The sequence below is a fragment of the Bufo bufo genome, chromosome 4, assembly GCF_905171765.1.
Source record: "Bufo bufo chromosome 4, aBufBuf1.1, whole genome shotgun sequence".
Lineage (NCBI taxonomy): Eukaryota > Metazoa > Chordata > Amphibia > Anura > Bufonidae > Bufo > Bufo bufo.
Window position 1 is genome coordinate 187,951,153 of NC_053392.1, and position 23,408 is coordinate 187,974,560.

Below are 23,408 nucleotides of genomic sequence, written 5' to 3' on the forward strand. Positions count from 1 at the left end.
GCAAACAAATTTAATTGTGGCTTTGTGTGGATCAGGGCGTGTGAGATACACCTTGTATATACAGGGGTTCTATTTAGGTATTTGAAATACAGCCATTTTGGGCAAACAAAATTAAAAGAAGGCCTAGTCTGGTTCAGGGTGTGTGAGATACACCCTTTAAAGGGCTTCTGTCACCCCCCAAAAGTCCTTTTTCATTTTTGGGCTAATTCAAATCCTTATAGTGTGATTATTCAATATATAGTGCTCTTACCTTTTTCTGTGGCTTAGTTTCTTTAAAAACCGCACTTTAATAATATGTTAATTACCTCGCTACCAGCACTGGTAGCCGCCGCATCCTCCTTTAAAAAAAAACGCCCCCTCCTCCTGTTGATTGACAGGGCCAGCGAGCACTCTCCTCCTCTGGCTGGCCCTGTCTGCAATTCAAATCCCGCGCCTGCGCCTTATGTGTCTTCATTCGGCGCAGGCGCTTCCTCAGCACTTCCTCAGTGCGCCTGCGGGTTTAGAAGTGACTGAGGAAGCAAGCGTCCTTTTTTCAGAGCGCCTGCGTCGAATGAAGACACGTAAGGCGCAGGCGCGGGATTTGAATTGCAGACAGGGCAAGCCGGAGGAGGAGAGTGCTCGCTGGCCCTGTCAATCAACAGGAGGAGAGGGCGTTTTTTTTTAAAGGAGGATGCGGCAGGTACCAGCACTATATATTGAATAATCACACTATAAGGATTTTAATTAGCCCAAAAATTAAAAATGACTTTTGAGGGGTGACAGAAGCCCTTTAAATACAGGGGTTTGATTCTTTTATTAATAAAACACATTTTTTTGTGCAAAATACACAATTTTTCAGGCCTTGCAGCATCAGCTTGTTTGAAATTCCAGTGTTATATACTGCTGTAATATTCAGTTATTAAACTAACACCCGTTTAGGCAAAAAAAAAGTTTATTTTGCAGCCTTGCTGCAGATGTCATTGTGAGATACAGCCTTTACATAGCAATACCTATTCAGGTATTTGAAATACCGCAATTTGGTGCACAAATCTTTAATTGAGGCCTAGTGTGGGTCAGGGCGTGTAAGATACACCCTGTATATACAGGGCTTATATTCTTATATTAATTAAAAAAACACCAATTTTTGGGGCAAAATACAAAATTTTTCAGGCCTTGCAGCATCTTGACGTTTGAAATTCCAGGTTTATATACTGCTGCCATATTCACTTATTAAACAAACACCCGTTTGGGCAAAAAAAGTTTATTGTGCAGCTTTTGCTGCATATGTCATTGTGAGATACAGCCTTTACATACTGTGGTTCTATTCTGGTATTTGAAATACCGCCATTTAATGCACAAATCTTTAATTAAGGCCTAGTTTGGTTCAGGGCGTGTGAGATACACCCTTTAAATATAGGGCTTCTATTCAGGTTTTTGAAATACAGCCATTTTGGGCAAACAAATTTAATTGAGGCCTACTGTGGGTCAGGCTGTGTGAGATACACCCTGTATATACAGGGCATATATTCTTCTATTAATAAAACACCCTTTTTGGGGCAAAATACACAATTTTTCAGGCCTTGCAGCATCAAGACGTTTGAAATTACAGGGTTATATACTGCTGACATATTCAGTTATTAAACTAACACCCGTTTGGGCAAAAAAAGTTTATTTGACAGCCTTTGCTGAATATGTCATTGTGAGATACACTCTTTATATATTTGGGTTATATTCAGATATTTGAAATACCGGCATTTAGTGCACAAATCTTTAATTCAGGCCTAGTCTGGTTCAGGCCGTGTAAGATACACCCTTTAAATACAGGGGTTTGATTCAGGTATTTGAAATACAGCCATTTTGGGCAAACAAATTTAATTGAGGCCTAGTCTGGTTCAGGGCGTGTGAGATACACCCTGTACATACTGTCGTTCTATTCTACTATTAGATAAACACCCATTTAGGGCAAGATCCTAAATTCAAAAAATATGAGGAGCACGTCAAATAAGGGACGTGGCCCAGGTCGTGGTGCTGCTGGTGGAGCTCCTGTTGCAGAAAGAGGACGTGGTCGATCTGTGCCAGCTACAGGCAGAAGTGAAAACCCTTCCTCAGGTGCGAGTAGGCGACAAAACCTGCAGCGGTATTTGGTCGGGCCTAATGTGCCTCTACGAATGGTGAGGCCTGAACAAGTACAGGCGATAGTGGATTGGGTTGCTGACAGTGGATCCAGTTCCTTCACATTGTCTCCCACCCAGTCTCCTGCTGAAAGACCACAGTTGGCACCTGCAGCTGATGTCCATCTGTCTTACACCTCACCTCCTTGCAAATCAGCCAAGCAGTCTGAGCCCCAAGTGATGCAGAAGTCTCTTCTGCTTTTTGATGACTCTGTTAGCAGGGTTTCCCAGGGCCATCCACATAGCCGTGCCCCAGAAGTGGAAGAGATTGAGTGCACCGATGCCCAACCACTTATCTTTCAAGATGAGTACATGGGAGGACCATCGCAGCACGTCTCGGATGATGACGAAACACAGGTGCCAACTGCTGGGGCTTTTGAAAGTGTGCAGACCGACAAGGAAGGCAGGGGTGAAGATTGGGTGGAAGATGATGTGGATGACAATGAGGTCCTCGACCCCACATGGAATCAAGGTCATGCAAGTGACCTATGTAGTTCGGAGGAAGAGGCGGTGGTCGCACAGAGCCACCAGCACAGCAGAAGAGGGAGCAGGGTGCAAAAGAAAAGCGGTCGTCCTCTAGACAGTACGCCTGCTACTGCCCACCGCAGCAAGGGACCGAGCACACCAAAGCCAGCTCCAAGGAGTTCCCTGTCGTGGCAGTTCTTCAGACAATGTGCTGATGACAAAACATGAGAGGTTTGCAAGATGTGCAATCAGAGCCTGAAGCGAGGCATAAACGTTCTCAACCTGAGCACATCCTGCATGACCAGGCATTAAAGTGAAAAGCACAAGCTGCAGTGGAGTCGACACCTTAAAAAACAAGAAAGGTCTCTGGCTCCTCCTGCTTCGTCTTCTGCTGCAGTCTCGGCCTCTTCATCCACCTCTGGAGTCACAGTGTCACCTGCCACCCCGCAAACAGAGGATCTGCCAGCAACACCAACACTTGGGTCACCAAGCATCTCCACAATGGCCCACGGAAGCGTTCAGCTCTCCATCTCCCAAACACTGGAGAGGAAGAGGAAGTACCCCCCTACCCACCCGCGATCCCTAGCCCTGAATGCCAGCATTTCTAAATTACTTGCCTTTGAAATGCTGTCATTCCGTCTGGTGGAGACGGATAGTTTTAAAGGCCTTATCGCGGTGGCTGTCCCACAGTACGTCGTGCCCAGCTGCCACTACTTTCCCAGGCGAGCCATCCCTTCCCTGCACAACCAAGTAGGGGACAAGGTGCAAGGTGCACCTCACTACGGATACGTGGACCAGTAAGCACGGTCAGGGATGTTATATTTCCATAACAGCACACTGGGTAAATGCAGTGGCGGCTGGGCCTGAGGCGGATAGCAGTTTGGCGCATGTCGTTCCACCACCGAGGATTGAAGGGCACTCCAGTTTGCCTCCTGTTGCTTCCTCCTCCTAATCCTTATCCTCTACCGGCTCCTCATCCGGTCAGCGTAACACCTTCACCACCAACTTCAGCACAGCCAGGGGTAAACGACAGAAGGCTGTTTTAAAACTTATTGGAGCTGTGGACGGGCCTTGAACAACAGACCGATGAGTGGTTTGTGCCAGTCAGCCTCAAGCCCGGCCTGGTGGTGTGCGATAATGGGCGAAATCTCGTAGCAGCTGTGGGACTAGCCGTTTTGACGCACATCCCTTGCCTGGCGCATGTGCTGAATTTGGTGGTGCAGAGATTCCTTAAAAATTACCCCGACATGTCAGAGCTGCTGCATAAAGTGCGGGCCATCTGTATGCGCTTTCGGCGTTCTCACCCTACTGCTGCTCGCCTGTCAGCGCTGCAGCGTAACTTCGGCCTTCCCGCTCACCGCCTCATATGCGACGTGCCCACAAGGTGGAACTCCACCTTGCACATGCTGGTCAGACTGTGCGAGCAGCAGCAGGCGATAGTGGAGTTTCAGCTGCAGCACGCACAGGTGAGTCGCTCGTCGGAACTGTACCACTTCACCACCAATGACTGGGCCTTAATGCGAGACCTGTGTTCCTTGTTGCGCTGTTTCGAGTACTCCACCAACCTGGCCAGTGCCGATAACGCCGTTCTCAGTGTTACTATCCCACTTCTATGCCTCCTTGAAAAAACGCTCCTGGCGATGATGGAAGAGGATATGGCACAGGAGGAGGAGGAGGAAGAGGGATCATTTCGTAGGGTTTCCGTCCAGTCATTCACAAGAGGCTCCGAGGGTGGGTTCCTGCACCCACAAATGCCAGGTACACAATTGTCCAGCCAGGGCACAGTTCTGAAGGATGAGGAGGTGGAGGATGAGGAGGAGGAGATGGAGGAGGAGGAACCATGTTCACAGCAGGGTGGCACCCAGACCAGCTCATGGCCATCACTGGTGCGTGGCTGGGGGCATACAGAGGACACAGACGATACACCTCCCACAGAGGACAGCTTTTCGTTGCCACTGGGCAGCCTGGCACACATGAACGATTTCATGCTGCAGTGTCTCTGCAACGACCGCCGAGTTGCCCACATTCAAACTTGTGCTGATTACTGGGTGGCCACGCTGATGGATCCCCATTACAAGGACAACGTACTGTCCTTAATTCTCTCACTGGAGCGTGATCGGAAGATGCGCGAGTACAAGCGCACGCTGGTAGACGCGCTGCTGGTGGCATTCCCACCTGACAGCGGGGGCACAGTGGAAGCACAAGGCGAAGGCAGAGGAAGAGAATGAGGTCGCCAACGCAGCTGGGGCACCGCCAGCACCTTAGAAGGCAGGGTTAGCATGGCTGAAATGTGGAAAAGCTTTATCAGCACGCCACAACAACCAGCACCACCAGCTGATATGGAACGTTTTAGCAGGAGGCAGCATTTCACCAACATGGTGGAGCAGTATGTGTGCACACGCCTACACGTACTGAATGACGGGTCTGCCCCCTTCAACTTCTGGGTCTCCAAATTGGGCACATGGCCTGAGCTTGCCCTTTACGCCTTGGAGGTTCTGGCCTGCCCTGCAGCTAGTGCATTATCTGAACGTGTGTTTAGAACGGCAGGGGGCGTCATCACAGACAAGCGCAGTCGCCTGTCCACTGCCATTGTGGACAAGCTTACGTTCATTAAAATGAACCACTCATGGATCCCTCAGGACTTGTCCGTACCTTGTGCAGAATAGACATGTATACCGGCACTAACCAGCCATTGTTATACTGCAGTGCAATTGCTCATTCTTGTATTTTGCATATTTCACACTCTTTTAGAGTGTACCCTAATTTAAAAAAAGAAAATTGAAACCAAAAGCCTGTGTTGGCTATCTCGTCCTCCTCCACCGCCGCTTCCACCTACACCGCTACATCCACCGCCTCCTCAAACTCCTACTCCATATGGAACTCCACCTCATAAATCCAATTTTTATTTTTTTTGGTACGTATTTTATTTTATGTCATTTCACTACTTTGTCATTTACATTTTCGGGTAAAATTCACCAATTTTTGTGTGTATAGTAACACTACTATACCTAGTAGACCGGTAAAAAAAAAAAATAATTGTTATTTACATTTTCGGGTGAAATTCACCAATTTTTGGGTGTATAGTACCACTCTTATACCTAGTAGACCGAATTTTTTATTTTTTATTTGTCAGTTACATTTTCTGGTGAAATTCACCAATTTTTGGGTGTGATGTACCACTGCTATAACTAGTAGACAGGTTAAAAAAATAAATTGTCAGTTACATTTTCTGGAGAAATTCAAATTTTTTTGGGTGTGATGTACCACTGCTATACCTAGTAGACAGGTTAAAAAAATAAATAAATAGTCAGTTACATTTCCCAGTGAAATTCACCAATTTTTGGGTGTGATGTACCACCGCTATACCGAGTAGACAGGTAAAAAAAAAAAGAAAATTGACCAATTTTTGCGTGTAATATACCCCTCCTCTACCTAGTTGACAGCTTAATAAATTTCAATAATTTTTAACATTTTCGGGTGACAAACAATTTTTTTCTGTCATAGACTAATTTTTCTGTTACATTCTTGGGTTGACATTATACAATTTTAGACGTGAATAAACCCCTGCTCTGCATAGGTGACAGAGAATAAAATTTTATAAATTCTTAGTAATTAATGCGCGCCATATCCTTTCATTCAATGCTTAAACTTTAAAATAGTGTCACACTTTTATGCTTTAATAATTTCTCCCTTAATTCAACTCTATAATTTTAAATTAAAAAAAATGAATCCTCCCTTGGATGTGGTCTCTCTTTCTCACGCTCCCTCTCCAGCGTGGAACCCTGATTCCCCGCCACCCGTGCTCACCATGGTAGGCGCAGAAAAGAACATTGAAAGTTTATAGAGCAGATATCAAATTGGATCGTGAACATCACAGGGACGTGCTCCATGGTGGGGCAGTAAGTTTGCACATGCCTACACAAACTGACTGACAGGGGTCAGGCCCTGCAACTTCTGGGTCTCCAAATTGGGCACATGGCCTGAGCTTGCCCTTTACCCCTTGGAGGTGCTGGCCTGCCCTGCAGCCAGTGTATTGTCTGAACGTGTGTTTAGTACGACTGCAGGGGGTTATCACAGGTCATATTTCCCAATGTTTTGGGGTGTACCCTAATTTAAAAAATAAAATTTAAAACCAAAAACCAGTGTAGTCTACCTCCTCCTTCACCGCAGCTTCCACCTACACCGCCATATCCACCACCTCCTCAATCTCCTACTTTATATGGACCTCGTCCTCCTAGATCAAGATTATTATTTTTTATTTTTACTTATTTTATGTTATTTTAAGTCATTTCCCTATCCACATTTGTTTGCAGAGCACTTGCCATGCTCTTAACCACATTTTGATTCTATGTGCAGCCCTCTAGCCCTTTCCATGACATTTTTACAGCCATTTTAGTGTTCAAAAGTTCGGATGGGGTTCGGGTTCGGGGTCAAGTTCGGGTCAAGTTCGGGTCCTGAACTCGAACTTTTTTCCAAAGTTCGGCCGAACCTGTCGAACCCGAACATCAAGGTGTCCGCTCAACTCTAGTCTTCACACAACCTCTAGCTGACACTGGGAGCTCAGGCCTCTCGAAGTGACCCCTGCTGCCACGGCCCCTTACTCTGCTGTGACCTCTGCCTGCACCAGAAACATTTAGGCCTCTGCAACTCCACTGTGCAGGGCCTGGCACTTCTCTGTCTGACATACTATTAGATCAAATAAATAAATAAATAAAAAGGAAATGAAAACAATAGCCCACAAAAAACGGATCCTGTCTGTGGAGCATCCACCTTCACTCGGTCAGCATTTGGTCAGTAAACCATCAGTATTGATAATGCCAAAAAAAATACAGGAGTGGATCCAAAATAGAGATGACATGTGAATGGAATATTTGCATGTCTTCTGTGTTTTGTATCTGCTCCTGCTTTTGGCTACCAAATCACAGACCAATTCTGAAGTGACCATACAGGCCTTACAGCTGCTACACAGATAGGATCCGTTGTACATCTCATTTTACCTTCCTTCTGACAGATTAGAGAAAGAATCAAATAAATGATGATGTCAGTCAAGCCAAAAAGGCTAAATAGTGGCCCAGTCATGAAGTAGGGAAGGTGGAAACAGCATGAGAAGTCCACAGAGTGGCCCTATGACATAGTGGTGAGGGGAAAGCAGCATGCGGAGACCAGAGAGTGGTCAAATGACAGAGTCTGTAGGTGGTGGCAGCATCAGGAGACCACAGAGTGGCAAGGTGACATAGTGTGGAGGTGGCAGCAGCATGAGGAGACCACAGAGTGGCAAGGTGACATGGTGGTGAGGTAAAAGCAGCATGATGAGACCAGAGAGTGGCCCAATGACAGAGTCTGTAGGTGGCGGCAGCATCAGGAGGCCACAGAGTGGCAGAATGACAAAGTGTGGAGGTGGCGGCAGCCTCAGAAGACCACAGAGTGGCAAGGTGACATAGTGTTGAGGTGGCAGCCGCATGAGGAGATCACAGAGTGCCAAGGTAAAATAGTGGTGAGGTGGAAGCAGCATAAAGAGACCACAGAGTGGCCGAATCACAGAGTCTGTAGGTGGCGGCAGCATCAGGAGGCCGCAGAGTGGCAAGGTGACATAGTGTGGAGGTGGGTGGCAATACCAGTACCCAATGAGGATGGTGGGTGAAAGAAGGAGCACTTGACATCAGATGTGTGGCATCATGCGGGTGGCATCATCAGAATAGTAGCTGAGGCAGGTAGCCAGAAGAATCCAGTCTCTTTTGTCAAAGTGTTGGTGTGGCACCATGGAGGATCTAGTCTGATGCAGCAGGCATTGGTGGGTGGAAATCCTGGCTGATCCACGCCTGATTCATCTTGACAAAGGTCAGTCTCTCCACATTTTGCTGGAAAGGCGAGTTCTTCTTGGGGTAACTATGGCCCCCGCCGCACTAAGCCCCCGCTGTGATGCCACACTACTGGCCAGACAGGAGAGCTTTTCCAGGGCAAACTCGGCCAGTTGCGGCCACAAATCCAGTTTGGCTGCCCAGTAGTCCAGCGGATCTTCAGTGTCGGCTGACAGGGTGCACTCCAAGTATGCCACCACCTGCTGGTTCAGGTTCTGCTATACATCTAGCTGCTGGTGAGTAGTTTCCTCACTATGCGGGTGAAGAAAGATGCTTATCAGCGACTGTACACTCAGGCTGCTGCTGACGGAGCTGGTACTGCTCCTGCCACCCCACCTCTTCCGAGCCGCCATGGCAGTGGAACGTGAGCACAGAGGAGGGCCCTCCTAGTCAGACCTACGAGAGGATGAACGATGGTGCAGATAGGCAGTGGCCAACTGACTACATAGGATGTCTCTATAGTAGTTCAGTTTGTCCTCCCTCTCAGCGGGTGTAAAAAAAGGCACCAATTTTTGACCAGTAGCGAGGTTCCAAAAAGGTGGAGAGCCAGAAGTCATCCCTTTGCCGAATGATTACAATTTGACTGTCACTACCCAAGCAAGTGTGCATGCAGCGTTCCATTTCCTGACCAGCCATATTTACCAGGATCTGTTCCAGGACATGAAGCAGTGGAATGACATTGTTCATCCCGTAGTCCTGGCGACTAACAAATAACGAGGCCTCCTCAAAGGGCCTAAGCAAAGGGCAGGTGTCACGCATGAGCTGCAACTGGCTGACATCGAAATTACACAGGGGTGTACTCCTGTCCATTTAGATCATCAGGAAATCGTTGATGGCCTTTCTCTGTTCGTACAGTCGGTCCAACGTATAGAGGGTGAAATGCCAATGGGTGAAAACGTTGCATATCAGCCTATGTTGGGGGATGTCGTTCTGCCGCTGCAGCTCAAGGTGGGTGTGCTTTGCGGTGTACGAGTGGCTGAAGTGCATACAAAGTTTCCAATTTTATGATGTCTTGCAGATGGGTGGAAGACTTCAGGAACCGCTTGACAACCATATTGAACACGTGTGCCATGCAGGGCGCTTGGCTCAGCTCTCCTTGATGCAGCGCTGACACAATATTCTTCCCGTTGTTGGTCACTATGGTTCCGATTTTCACTTGTCGCGGAGAAAGCCAGGATACGATTTCTTGCTGAAGGACATGGAGCAATTCCTCCCCTGTGTGACTTTTTGTTCGTCCAGGCAAATGAGGTGCAGAACAGTGTGACACCGCTGTGCCCTGTACATGTGGTATGCTGGAGGGGCAATGTGCATTGTCCCTGCAGTGGAGTCTGAGGACACGGTGGAAGATGAGGAGGCAGAGGCGGACATTGTCGCTGGATCAACGGCGTGGCAAAGTGGAGGCAGAAGCGCCGTAACCTGGCCAAGTTGCTGGTGTGGATGTGCAGGAACGACACTCACGCAGTGGGCCATAAAGGACATGTATTGTCCCTGACCATAGTTACAGCTCCACACGTCGGCGCTGCCGTGCACTTTGGCAGACACCGACAGGCTCAAGGATTGGCCCACCTTCTGTTCTACATATTTGTGCAGGGCTGGTACTGCCTTTTTGGCAAAGAAATGACGGCTTGGGACTCTCCACCTCGTCTCGGCACAAGCCATAAGTTCTATGAAAGGTGCAGAGTTCACCACTTGGAAATTAACTTGTCCAGCAACTTGGGCAGGAGCATATTCAGCTTCTGCGCAGTTGGATGAGTGCACGCATACTGTTGTTTCTTGGAAATCGCTTCGGTGATCGATTGCTGACAGAATGCGTGACAAGGAGTAGCAGGAGGAGGAGCAGGGGTATCAGGATCTTCGGCTGAGGTGGTGGAGCCTTTACTACCTGAAATTGGGTGCTTGCAACTGGGTGTTGCAGCAGTTGCTGCGGCAGGCTGGACCACCACATCGGAGCCACGGTTCTCCCAGGCCACATTATGGTGACGCTGCATATGTTGACGCAGGGCCGTAGTGCCAACATTGGCACCCTGGCCACACTTCACCCTCTGCCCACAGATTCTACATACGGCCATGTTCACCTCCTCCGGCGGCTTAAAAAAAAAATGCCACACGAGTAGGTGATTTTACCCCCAACACTACGCCTTGACTGACTGTTACTGCCGCTGCTTCCTTGAGCCCCTGCACCACTACTTCCCAGGTAGGCTCCCGCAAAGCGGGTGGTCTACCCCAGGCGCGTTTGGCTACCAAACTCCTTCTGCTACCACCCTGCTGACTCCCACCCACGCTAGCGACCTGCTGGCTCACGGGCAAGCTGCCACCCTCTTCTCCCGATGATGATGAAGCCCCTTCGTCACCCGGCTTCCAAGTGCGATCAGCTACATCATCATCATCGAGTACTGTCTGCACATCACTGATGTCCTCCTCAACTGTCTCTGGGTCAGGAGCCTGACCGCTCTCAACACCAGCTCCCATGCCACTCTCCTCATCACTACAGAAGCGGTGATGTGTTTTTCCACATCTTGGCTGGGCAGTAGCTGCTGAATGTCCTATAGTAGCTCTTCCTCACTGAAAAGTGGAGCCGAGCCTACAGCATATAATACTTCTCGTGGTGAGGGAACAGAAAAGGACAGAGGCAGGTTGAGGACAGGTGAGGGCACAGGGCCTGCTCCCGGGCCATGCCAACTAAGGGTTGTGTCTGACGAACCCACTGACTCTTGGCTGGGGGTGTCTGATGTCACTTGCAACAAAGTCGAAGGTCGAGTCAACCATTCAATAACCGCTGGGTTGCTGGTCACGACACGACCGCTAGCTGACACTGGGAGCTCAGGCCTAAGTTTAGAAGTGACCCTTGCTGCCACGGCCCCTTACTCTGCTGCGACCTCTGCCAAGGCTAGAAACATTTAGGCTTCTGCCACTCCCCTGTGCAGGGCCTGGCACTTCTCTGTCTGACATATTGTTAGATCAAATAACCAAATGTTAGATCAAATATTTTTATTTATTTTTTTGCCCCTAATACACAGCAAACAGGGCTTTAGAATATATCACTGCACCGCACAAGGGCAATTAGGCCCTATTTTTTTTTATACTTTTACAGAACACAACAGGCTTTTCAACAGATAAGTGCAACGCAGGACAGCGAATATATTTTTATTTCGCCAGTAATACACGGCAAACTGGGCTTTAGAATATATCACAGCACCACAGAACGGCAATTAGGCCCTAATATTTTTCTAGTTATATACAAAAGGCTTTTCAACAGATGAACGGCGAATATATTTTTATTTCGCCAATAATACACGGCAAACTGGGCTTTAGAATATATCACTGCACTATTTAGCGGCAAATACATTTTTCCTTTTTCCACTAACACACGCAAAAAAGGGCTTTAAAACAGATAACTGCATGCTGAGCGGCAAATATATGTTTTCTTTTTCCACTAATACATGGAAAAAAGGACTTTAGAACAGAGAACTGCACCGCTGAACGGCAAATATATTTTAGTTTTGCCACTAATACACGACAAAAAGGACATTTTCGCACTTCACCACACAACGGCTAAAGAGACCTTTTTTACCCACTAATACAAGCAAAAAAATGCTTTAGAACATATAACTGCACCTAACTAGGGCAAACAAAACATGGAAATATTTCCTTGTAATAAACCCTGTTAATGCCTGTACCAAACAGCACTTGCACCCTAATAAGAACGGTTTGATGGAATTAAAGAGCTGTATAATGGCAATTTGGATCCCCAGTCAGTGCTGCAAGGTGTAATGGGAATGTTCCTATTACCCAGGCTGTAACCTCTCTGACTGAACCCTGTTCAACAGAAATGCTGTGGAATGATTCCTCCCTATCCTTTCCCTACACCTTGAATAATCTCTCCCTGAACTTGCAAATCTTTTTTTTTTAGCACAATGAAGTTTTTTCTATCACTGTCCCAGCACCTGCAGACAGTCTGTCCTTGCACTAAGTACACTGGTAAATTGCAGAATCTAAGATGGCTGCGCTATTTATAGGGCTGTGACATCACAGGGCTGGCTGCTGATTTGCTGCATGCATGACATTATGGGTGATCTCGCCTTCCCAGAGTTCCTTTCTCTATGTCCTTACACGTACAGCAGCCATTTTAGGAAAAAAATGTCATTCGTTACCACAAAGCGCGAGGATTCGAATTTGGTGCGAATCTAATTTTTCCTGAAATTCTGAAGGAATTCCACTTCGTCAGCTTCGATTCGCTCATCTCTAGTCACATGGTCTAGTCGCAGCTCAGTCCCATTGAAATGAATGGGGCTGAGCTGCGATACCAAGCTCACCTGCTATACAATATATGGCACTGTGCTTGGTGAGGAGAGAGAAGGCTGCAATGCTCACTGGAGCCCAACTGTCGGAGCCCCATTATTCAGATACTGATGACCCGTCCAGAGCATAGGTCATCAGCATTTATGTCTTGGAAAACCATTTAAAGTTTTCTTCAAAATGTAATGTGTTGGCAGGTCTCAATGGCAGCACCACACCCACAGAAATCAAAACACCTATACCTCCATCTACTATCTCAATACAAAAGTAAGATACATGATTGAAATGGTTCACATTTTAATGTAGGTTGAAAGGCCATTTTTAAGGTTCAACTTGTAGGTCTCCTATAACCCTTCGGCCAAACGGAAGATTATAGACTGACATTCATATCATTCTATATTTCTAAGCAGATCAATAATGCATTTGCAGGTCATCAGCAAAGTCAAATTATGAAAAACCAATCATTTGGACTTTGTTTCCTTGATTTCAGAAATCCATTATTGTGCAGATGGTGCTCGGACAACAGATGTGAACTATCTACTGAAAATATAAATGCATAAAAGAACACTAAATCAATATATTGGGCAATATTATCAGTTTTTGCTTTCTATCATATACGGTACTGTGCAAAGGCAGAAGTGGGAAGAAATGCTGCAAAGTTGTGCTTTCAAAAACAAGAAAAGTATTAATCATTTTTATCAATCTACAAAATGCAAAGTGACTGAACAAAAGAGAAATTTACATCAAATCAATATTTGATGTGACCACCATTTGTCTCAATTTTCTAGGTACAGTTGCACACAGTTTTTGAAGGAATTTGGCAGTTACTGTATGTTGTTCCAAACATCTTGGTGTACTAACCACAGATCTTCTGCAGGCTTGCTCAAATGCTTCTGTTTCTTCATCCCAGGTAGACTTTATGTGGAGATCAGAGTTCTGTGAATCATGAATTCCACGACTTCTTGTTCTTCTTTACGCTGAAAATAGTTCTTAAAGATAACCTGTCACCACAAAATGAATGTAATCTAAATGCACCATGTTATAGAGGAGGAGAAGCTCAATATACATGTTTGCAGGAAAGAACTCAGAAAGAAAGTAGAAAAGAAGTTTAAAAAAATAAACAAAATATAAAAATACCTCAATTATGAGGAGATAGGTGGTGACACAAAAGGTATCAACTACTTGTTTTGGACAATGGTCAGCTATCTAAACGCAATCGGGAAGTATCTATAATGCTGTATAAGCCAGTCACCAGTCGATATCTGTAGTGTATTTGAGTGAATGGTATGTGGATATTTGACAGTGGATAAGGTTCAGAAGAATTATGATGAGGGGAGGTAAATGAAGAAGAGTTATATTAGGGGATGTGATAGGTGTACCTACACTGACCAAAAATATAAATGCAACACTTTCGGTTTTTCTCCCATTTTGCATGAGCTGAACTCAAAGATCTGAAACATTTTCTACATACACAAAAGACCCATTACTCTCAAATATTGTTCACAAATCTGTCTAAATCTGTGTTAGTGAGCACTTCTCCTTTGCCGAGATAATCCATCCAACTTCACAAGTGTGGCATATCAAGGTGCTGATTAGACAGCATGAATATTGCACAGGTGTGCCTTAGACTGCCCACAATAAAAGTCCACTCTGAAATGTGCAGTTTGATCACACACCACAATGCCACAGATGTCGCAACGTTTGAGGGAGCGTGCAATTGGCATGCTGACTGCAGGAATGTCTACCAGAGCTGTTGCCCATGCAATGAGTGTTCATTTCTCTACCATAAGCCATCTCCAAAGACATTTCAGAGAATTTGGCAGTACATCCAACCGGCCTTGCAACCGCAAACCACGTGTAAGCACACCAGCCCTAGACCTCCACATCCAGCATGTTCACCTCCATAATCATCTGAGACCAGCCACCCGGACAGCAGCAGCAACAATCGGTTTGCATAACCAATTTCTGCACAAACTGTCAGAAACCGTCTCAAGGAAGCTCATCTACATGCTCATCGTCCTTATCAGGGTCTGGACCTGACTGCAGTTCGTCATTGTAACCAACTTGAGTGGGCAAATGCTCACATTCAATGGCGTCTGGCAAGTTGGAGAGGCATTCTGTTGATGGATAAGTCCAGTTTTTCACTGTTCAGGGCAGAGGGCAGACTGCGTGTGTGGCATCATGTGGGTGAGATGTTTGCTGACGTCAACATTGTGGATCGAGTGGCCCATGGTGGCGGTGGGGTTATGGTATTGGCAGGCATATGTTATCGACAATGAACACAGGTGCATTTTATTGATGACATTTTGAATGCACAGAGATACCGTGACGAGATCCTTAGGCCCATTGTTGTGCCATTCATCCACTACCATCACCTCATGTTGCAGCATGATAATGCACGACCCCATATTGCAAGGATCTGTACACAATTCCTGGAAGCTGAAAACATCCCAGTTCTTGCATGGCCAGCATACTCACCGGACATGTCACCCATTGAGCATGTTTGGGATGCTCTGAGTCGGCGTATACGACAGCGTGTTCAAGTTCCTGCCAATATTCTGCAACTTCGCACAGCTATTGAAGAGGAGTGGACCAACATTCCACAGACCACAATCAACAACCTGATCAACTCTATGTGACGGAGATGTCTTGCACTGCGCGAGGCAAATGGTGGCAATTTACTGACTAGATACTGACTGGTTTTCTGACCCCCACTAGTAAGGCAAAACTGTGCACATTTCAAAGTAGTCTTTTATTGGGGGCAGTCTAAGGCACACCTGTGCAATATTCATGCTGTCTAATCAGCACCTTGATATACCACACCTGTGTGGTGGGATAGATTATCACTAACACAAATTTAGAAAGATTTGTGAACAATATTTGAGAGTAATAGGGATTTTGTAGGGATGAGTGAACCCGTGGAAGTTCGGATTCAACGAGTTTGGCCAAACTTCAAGTCAAAGTTCGCGTTCGGGACTCGAACTTGAGCCAAACTTGACCCCAAACCCTGACCCCATTAAAGTCAATAGGGACCCAAACTTCACTTTATTATTTTTCGTTATACCATGGTTATAACGGAAAATAATAGCATTCTTAAAACAGTATGCTAAATAAAATGGCCATTGAGGGGTTAAAAATAACAAAAAATCTTACCTCATCTACTTGATCGCTCAGCCTTGATTGCGCAGGTCTTTTTCTTTAGGACCTGCAAATGGACCTGCAATGACATCACCGTGCTCACCAAGTGAGGTTCTTTTTATTTTTAACACCTGTAGGAAGGCGCAAAGGTCCGTCGTTTACGGAAGGTATGTGTCACCGAGGTTCCTGGCTTCGGTGAAGTAAGAGCCGGTATTGTCAGGTGTCAGCGGCAGCTAATGCTGATTGACACTTTGCTATTTTAGTATGGCTGTATAGCTGATCCAGAATGGATCTTAATGGGAGTAGTCAAAGTAATGGGTGGGTGACTACTCCCCACGTTCCAGGCTGGGTCTTGACTGTCCTATAAAAAACCCATCCAGCAGTGTCAGCTGTGAAGATTACCTCTCTCTGACAGAGGAGCTCTGGCAATCGCTGGTGTGGGAACTGAGCCCTGTGCTGGGCTGAAAAGCTGAGACCTGTGTGTTGGGAGAGCAGGCCACCTAAAGCCTGCATTTTGACTGCTGGAGGCAGAACCGCTGACATTTTTTTTTTTTTATGCACAAACTTTCTACTTGCTGTGAACAAACACCAGACTTGCAAAGAGTGTTTTTGTTTGACCTTATGTGTGAATAAACACGGACATTTGAATTACAAACTTGTACTTTGCCTCTGTACTGCTTGGGAGAAGTCCTGAAGACGGTAGTAAAAGATTTGGAATATGGTGGATGTTAGTGTAAGGGCTTGTTCACACGACCATATGGCTTTTTCAGTGTTTTGCGGGCCATTTTTAACGGATCGATTTTTCAGTTTTTCCGTTTCAGTAGTGTTTCCGGTTCCATTCCGTTTTTTCCGTATGGCATATACAGTATACAGTAATTACATAGAAAAAATTGGGCTGGGCATAAAATTTTCAATAGATGGTTCCTCAAAAACGGAATGGATACGGAAAACATACGGAATACATTCCGTATGAGTTCTGTTTTTTTGCGGACCCTTTGATTTGAATGGAGCCATGGAACGTGTTCTATCTTTGGACATGTTCTATCTTTGAACGGAACGGAAAAACGGAAAAACAGAAACGGAATGCATATAGAGTACATTCCGGGTTTTTTGCGGAACTATTGAAATGAATGGTTCTGTATACGGAACTCAAAAAACGGTCCATATACGGAACGCAAAAATCGCTTGTGCGAACGAGCCCTAAGTCATTGACTAAACAGAAAGCACAGGTATGATGGTAGACAGAAATGAGGGAGGAGATGTGGGGGCGCACCACAGATTTGTTGGTGAGAATGAGCAGTTTAAACACATCTGTACACAGGATCTTTGAAGCTTAGCCAGTGAACATTGGCCCTTCTCCATCGATTATTTAGTTTAGTTGGACTGCCATCTCCAGGAAAAGTCCTGGCTGTACTAAACTTCTTCCATTTAAGAATTATGGAGGCCGCTGTGCTCATGGGAACTTTTAGTGCAGAAGAAATCTTTTAGATGTACAGGATACTCAGTGTTACAATTTAAGTATTGCTTAATAGTAAAAGTTCTTCCACTTGCAGTAGGGTACTTTCACACTTGCGGCAGAGGATTCCGGCAGGCATTCCGTCGCCGGAACTGCCCGCCGGTCCGGCAATCCGAACACAAACAAATGGCATTTGTCAGACGGATCCGTATGCGGATCTGTATGACAAATGCATTGAAATACCGGATCCGTCTCTCCAAAAAAACGGATATGGCATTATTTTTTTTTGCATTTTTAAAGGTCTGCGCATGCGCAGACCGAAAAGCCGGATCCGTTTTGCCGGAACACTTAATGCCGGATACGGTACTAATACACTTCAATGTAAATTAATGCCGGCATTCCGGCAAGTATTCAGTATTTTTGACCGGAGATAAAACTGCACCATGCTGCGGTATTTTCTCCGTCCAAAAAACATAAAAGGGACTGAAATGAAGACCTCCTGATGCATCCTGAACAGAATGCTCTCCATTCAGAATGCATTAGGGTAAAACTGATCAGTTTTTTTCCGGTATTGAGCTCCTGTGACGGAACTCAATACCGGAAAACAAAAACGCTAGTGTGAAAGTACACGCAAATGTGACTTTTTGCGAGGGTTGCATATACTTGAAGCAGATACATCTATTATGGCCTCATTTATATCTTCCCCTGTATCATAACCATGTGTGTTTCACTGATTCATCATCTCTAAGAAGACTGGGGCTGACACTTTACAATAATGTTGGGGCTCTTTTAACCCCTGCGGTATCAATCTCTCTCCATTGCTCATCATAGCCTAGTATGGGCCAATGCTTTTTTTTTTTTTTTTACAATTCAACAGACTTCATATTGGTTGCTATAGGTGGTGATAAAGGTGATTGCATCTTAAGTCAGTTGAGTAGATTTTATATTATTTTTAGGACAAAGAAGCTCAGATCTGGGCTTCACCAAGGCCATTTTTTTTAGCCTTTTCGAGTGAAGAGTGATTATATTTACGTGCACGCAATCTAATATTAATAATCTCAGCTTCGTTCAGAAAGGAGTAGTTATCAGAGCACTTCCGTTGTACTCTGATCATTTCCTACAGTGGGATATTTTTAGTCACATGTGATAAAGTCTATCACTTTTATTTGGGGAAGCTGGACATCTCTCCTTGTTTTGGAAGGCTGCAACATATGTAACAAAATGGGAAAAAAGTGAAACGGTCTATGCTAAAATGTCGTGTGCTACTGCAATTTGTGGCATGTCTGCAACTTTGTTTTTGCAACTAACACGCAAGAGTTGCATTAAATCCAACCCTGTTCGGTTTTGGGTCTCAGCTTTCAACTCACTCACTTGGGACTTTGCCTTCATAGACCGTAAGTGGCATGTGACTGTGACATACCTGTGACATGACTGCAATTTGGCTGCTCATTTTACATGGTCATGTGAACTGTCGGAAACCATTTTGAAAATGGAGGCCTAGCTTAAAACATGTTGGAAATCCTAAATTGCTCACTACTCAAAGCCAAATTCAACAATAAAAAAAAAAGTTTTGTGACAGCAAGTCACAGATAAATTACTCCGATTTTTAGGTTGTGCAACTTGTATGAGAATTGCTATCGCTTGACCAAAGGCAACCTGTAAGACCAAGCCTAAGGCCAATTTCACATGGCCTGCATTTGGTCAGTATTTTGAATCAATATTTGGAAGTCAAAAACAGCAGTATGTACAAAAACACAGAGGAGGCGCACAACTTATCATTATAGTTTTTCCTCCGTGGGTTCCACTCCTGGTTTTGGCTCACAAATGCTGATGTCCAATGCAGACTAAATAATGACCATGAAAGTGGCTTAAAGAAGATGCATTTTTATTTTCCAGGGCCTACTATAGTTTGAAATATATGGTACAGATTTCTAGATCAATACACCAATAGGTTATTCATATAATATTTATACAAAAGAGTTCTCTATGAAGTTTAAATTAAAAATAAATGAAATAAGGAGCTAATAATAAAGGAGTGAAGTAAAAGATTTATACACTATATCTGCAATAAACAAGGTCACTCAGGCTTTATGTAATCCTTCTGAGACTGTGGAGAGGGTACTTGCCACATCTCTGTGTAACACTATTGATTGATAGGTGTTTGTAATTACTTTCACTGCAAGATCACATTTAGGAACAACATGAATAATTGCAGACATCGGAAGGCACATATCCACTGGTGACGTTGTTGTGCATAGGTATAAAATGTGATCTATAAGAATGGAATACTTTAGATTTATATTTTAGAGACATTTATATTTTAGGCAAAGGTAGTTGCTCAAAGACTAACTATTGGTAAAAGCCTTCTGATTTGGGTATTTTTGACTCATCTGATCCTAATGATAACACTAAGGACTAGAATATCGATCTAGGAAATTTCAAATCGTACTGGAATAAAACAATTAAAAAAAAGTGTCCAGTAAAAGTTAGACTTTAATACTGGTTCTCTGTTTCCCTGAAAATCAGCCACCTGTCCTGCCATTTATATAATTTAAAAAAGCACTTCTCAGCATTTCTCAGTAGTGAGTGAGGGATAAATCACATTTGCATTTCGGTGTAGGTTTTAATGCAGCTTTTTAAACAACAAAAAGTGGATTCAAAAGAAATGGAATATATTAAGGACATACAGGACATTTCCTTTCTGCTGAATCCATTTTTGGCTTTTGCTCAAAATAGGTCATTTGTGTTTCCTGTGCTAAAGATCTATTGACAGGTGAAACAATTCCGAGACAAACATGGGATACATTTATGATAGCTGCATGTACTTAACTCCAATATGTGAATTGTCGAATAGGGGTTACCAGAATAGGTGAGGTTCTCAGGGGCGGGACCTGCACCTATCAAGCGTTTATAGCATTAACAGAACATGATGCAGTATTATAGCAGAGGCTACAGCAAGACAAACTGATGCAATGAGCAGGACCATGGTACGGTTAGGCGGACGCCAAAATTATGCAGTGGATCCGGATATGGATATAGAAGTCTATTGTTTTTGTTCGTGACACCAATTGCAGAGTGCGCAGGGTACAGTCTCAGGGGCCTTTAGGTGTTGCAACTCACGTACCAGGTGAGGAATGCCAGAGTGGGGTAATGTCTCTGTGTAGTAGTAGGTATAGTGTCAACGGTGTCTCCTACCTCGGTGCGGCTGGACTCCTGGATCCTGGCTCACTTGCAATAAATGAGTGTTGCTAGTAGGAGTAATTGAGGGATTTGGTAGCAATGAATGAGATCCAGACTTGAAATATAATTCAACTTGTCTTTACTGGAGGCAGCATTAATCCACACGAGATACAGCAATAGTCTTGAGTCCCAGCAGGAATTGGCAATATGTGGCAGGGATTACTATCTCTTCTGCTTCTATTATATGCCTGGAGAATATGGCAGGAATCTGTCTTCTGCTCTGTCTATCTTCTGCTGTGTATGGGACTGACTAGCTGAGGAGGAATTTGGCTTCTCCTGGTCTCTGGACGGTACTCGGTTAGCTCACAGGGAATGGTTCTTCCTGGAGTTCTGGAGGTGGCTGCTTGCTTGTCACCAGCTGAGGCTGAAAGGCTCAGACTGGGAATGAAGATCTTTGGTCTCAGCCGAGACACGATCCTGGGTTGGGATCCCTAGAACTGGGAGCTCCTACTAGCACAGTCTTCCCCTAGCCAGGGTGGCTGGCACACTAACTGTACTTCCTTCCCTCCCCATGAGGCAGGACATGGGCGAGCCCACTCTGCTCAAAGAGGGGGGAGCTAAACTGGAATGCACAATTCCAGTCTAGATATGCTAAACTGAACTAAGGCCCTGCTAAACACATTGCTGCCACCTGCTGGTGTACATGGAAATTACAGCAAAGTACATTCAAACAAGGCTTTCAATGCGCATTTGTGAGGAATATTAAATAAAATCACATTAGATGACAAAGCACATGTTCCAACAAATAGTAGCGGGGAAAAAGAGTTTAGTAACATAACTCTGGGATGTTACACTGATTTTCCACCAGATTATATAAAATTGTAAATAAAAGCAAAAGGAATGAGCTATAAAAATCAAAATGTGCAATAATCTCTCACCTCTGATCACATTCACTAACCATAATGTATTACAAAAAGATGTGCTCTTCCATCAATACCTCAGTCAATTGTAGATAATATAATTCACAAGAGTCCACCGTCCTCAGGGTTATGTCATGCACAGGTTTTTGTGGCCGTTTTGATGCTGTTTTTTTAACCAAAAATAGAAATTAGCTGGAAGGGAAGGAGAAGTATTAAGGAACAAATCATACTTCTCCTTCCATTTCTGGATCTATTTCTGGCTTTGGCTAAAAAAAAAAAAAAAAAAAAAAAAAAAAAAGAAAGGAAGAAGAAAGAAAGAAAGAAAAATCCCAAAAGCCTATGTGTGACACCAGCCTTCTAATTATCCTAATTGTACAAACTGTGGGGTGCATTAATTGATCCCAACTGTATGGATAAAACACCCTAAGGCCTCATGCACACGACCGTTTTTTTTTCCGTTTATGGACTGTTTTTTCCGTATACGGAACCATTTATTTCAATGGGTCCGCAAAAAAAACTGAGTGTACTCCGTATGCATTCCATTTCCGTATTTCCGTTTTTCTGTTCCGTTGAAAAATAGAGCATGTCCTATTATTGGCCGCAAATCACGTTCCATGGCTCCATTCAAGTGTATGGGTCCGCAAAAAAAATGGAACACATACGGAAATGCATCCGTATGTCTTCCGTATCCATTCCGTTTTTGCGGAACCATCTATTGAAAATGTTATGCCCAGCCCAATTTTTTCTATGTAATAACTGTATACTATATATGCCATACGGAAAAACGGAACAGAAACGGAAACACAACGAAAACAAAAAACAGAACAACGGATCTGTGAAAAATGGACTGCAAAACACTGAAAAAGCCATACAGTCGTGTTCAATAGGCCTAAAATCAAGGAGCCTTCTCTATTTCTCCAATCCCCCAGTATAGGTCACAAAATCCTCCAAAGTTAATTCCATGCTGCTTCCATCCCCCATGTCAAGGGGGAATATTAATTACCAATATTTATGCAAATATCAATAATTAATATTCATAAATAGGAGAAATCGTCTACTTTGCCTTACACCAATCGCCAAACTAGCTGCATGCGCCTTACTGCACAATAAAACACACTACACAGTAGGTACAAATAACAAATATTTATTGATACCTACGGTACACTAAATAATGACGCATATAATACACTAACAGTATAGCACTAAAAATACAGTACTAACTACATTACACAATCCCAAATTCCACCCACAAACTTTAACTAACATACACACATACAAAAGCAGTCCACCCTTACTATCACTGGACTATCCCTAGGGGAAATAAGAAACACACACCTGCAGCAGTGAAGGGGTTATTGTACTGCTGCAGTGGCAATAGAGGGGTTAATACAAGGTGCAGGGGACTGTTGGTAGCAGGGCTTACTGGGACCTGCAAGGGTTAATGCAGGCCACAGATACACCAGGCTGAAGGCTGCTGCAGGGGTACAGCAGGGCAGGGAGCCGGGGTTCAGGGTTGGCAAGGTAGGGGTAAATGCAGGGAAAATGGGGAGGGAGGTCAGGGGTTACACCAACAGGGGTTGATGTTGCTGGGCAGGGAAGAGGTAAATGTGGTTGGCACTGCAAGGGCAGAGATACAATGCAGTGCCAGGGTATTTGCAGGGGTTACACCAACAGAGGTTGATGCTGCTGGGCAGGGAAGGGGTAAATATGGTTGGCACTGCAAGGGCAGAGATACAATGCAATGCCAGGGTATACTCAGCTGGTTAATGCTCTTCCCAGGAGATTATCCATGTCTTCTCTCCTTCTGGTGAAGTCCCAAGAGCCCTTCCCTTTGTCTTGGACTGATATATAAGTCACTCTCACTCCCCCCCTTCCCCCATCCAAGGTGTAGGGAAATGACATCATCGTGTGTGTGTGACGGAATGCATGCACTCAGACTGCAGCA